This window comes from Triticum aestivum, unplaced genomic scaffold, assembly GCF_018294505.1.
Source record: "Triticum aestivum cultivar Chinese Spring unplaced genomic scaffold, IWGSC CS RefSeq v2.1 scaffold132832, whole genome shotgun sequence".
NCBI classification, from domain to species: Eukaryota; Viridiplantae; Streptophyta; class Magnoliopsida; order Poales; family Poaceae; genus Triticum; species Triticum aestivum.
This window is the reverse complement of record NW_025259803.1, coordinates 1-1713: the sequence shown is the minus strand read 5'-3', so window position 1 is coordinate 1713 and position 1713 is coordinate 1. Positions and strand designations below refer to the sequence as shown.

At 48.6% G+C, this 1713-nt stretch overlaps 3 non-coding genes and 1 pseudogene across 3 annotated transcripts; all 4 read right to left on the bottom strand.

Moving 5' to 3' along the window:
* Window positions 1–164: 164 nt before the first annotated feature.
* LOC123177751 (5S ribosomal RNA) lies at window positions 165–283 on the bottom strand. Its single transcript, XR_006489103.1, has one exon. It is a non-coding gene; the product is annotated as a 5S ribosomal RNA (ribosomal RNA).
* Window positions 284–650: 367 nt separating this feature from the next.
* On the bottom strand, window positions 651–769 carry LOC123177752 (5S ribosomal RNA). The gene has a single exon (XR_006489104.1). It is a non-coding gene; the product is annotated as a 5S ribosomal RNA (ribosomal RNA).
* A 367-nt stretch (window positions 770–1136) lies between these two features.
* LOC123177750 (5S ribosomal RNA) lies at window positions 1137–1255 on the bottom strand. Its single transcript, XR_006489102.1, has one exon. It is a non-coding gene; the product is annotated as a 5S ribosomal RNA (ribosomal RNA).
* Window positions 1256–1622: 367 nt separating this feature from the next.
* Window positions 1623–1713, bottom strand: LOC123177753 (uncharacterized; annotated as a pseudogene).

Here is a 1713-nt window from a genome sequence, read left to right as displayed (position 1 = left end):
CCCTTTCAGAACGCGCTCTTCGCGCCACAAAGCCGCCCCAAGACGCGCGAGCAATGAGCATCGAGCTTAAACATATCGCAAACGTCAAACATAATATAACGGGATTAATATATATCGCGCACGTGCGACATGTTTGTCACAAGGCGCAAAAAATAATTATAAAAGGAATGCAACACGAGGACTTCCCAGGAGGTCACCCATCCTAGTACTACTCTCGCCCAAGCACGCTTAACTTCGGAGTTCTGATGGGATCCGGTGCTTTAGTGCTGGTATGATCGCATCCGACATGTTTCCCCGTCTTCGTCCCTTATGCTTGCCACTCCCAGGTCCGCTCCAAAGACGATTCTACACTCTCACTACCATTACAACCGTTCCCTAACAATGGATAATGTCCTATACTAATTACTCTCCCGCTCAATCACGGAGACGAGTTTTCCACGGTTTCCACCCCTCCCTTCATACCGCAGCAACACGAGTTTTTTCCACCCCTTTCAGAACGCGCTCTTCGCGCCACAAAGCCGCCCCAAGACGCGCGAGCAATGAGCATCGAGCTTAAACATATCGCAAACGTCAAACATAATATAACGGGATTAATATATATCGCGCACGTGCGACATGTTTGTCACAAGGCGCAAAAAATAATTATAAAAGGAATGCAACACAAGGACTTCCCAAGAGGTCACCCATCCTAGTACTACTCTCGCCCAAGCACGCTTAACTTCGGAGTTGTGATGGGATCCGGTGCTTTAGTGCTGGTATGATCGCATTCGACATGTTTACCCGTCTTCGTCCCTTATGCTTGCCACTCCCAGGTCCGCTCCAAAGACGATTCTACACTCTCACTACCATTACAACCGTTCCCTAACAATGGATAATGTCCTATACTACTTACTCTCCCGCTCAATCACGGAGACGAGTTTTCCACGGTTTCCACCCCTCCCTCCATACCGCAGCAACACGAGTTTTTTCCACCCCTTTTAGAACGCGCTCTTCGCGCCACAAAGCCGCCCCAAGACGCGCGAGCAATGAGCATCAAGCTTAAACATATCGCAAACGTCAAACATAATATAACGGGATTAATATATATCGCGCACGTGCGACATGTTTGTCACAAGGCGCAAAAAATAATTATAAAAGGAATGCAACACGAGGACTTCCCAGGAGGTCACCCATCCTAGTACTACTCTCGCCCAAGCACGCTTAACTTCGGAGTTCTGATGGGATCCGGTGCTTTAGTGCTGGTATGATCGCATCCGATATGTTTCCCCGTCTTCGTCCCTTATGCTTGCCACTCCCAGGTCCGCTCCAAAGACGATTCTACATTCTCACTACCATTACAACCGTTCCCTAACAATGGATAATGTCCTATACTACTTACTCTCCCGCTCAATCACGGAGACGAGTTTTCCACGGTTTCCACCCCTCCCTCCATACCGCAGCAACACGAGTTTTTTCCACCCCTTTCAGAACGCGCTCTTCGCGCCACAAAACCGCCCCAAGACGCGCGAGCAATGAGCATCGAGCTTAAACATATCGCAAACGTCAAACATAATATAACGGGATTAATATATATCGCGCACGTGCGACATGTTTGTCACAAGGCGCAAAAAATAATTATAAAAGGAATGCAACACGAGGACTTCCCAGGAGGTCACCCATCCTAGTACTACTCTCGCCCAAGCACGCTTAACTTCGGAGTTCTGATGGGATCCG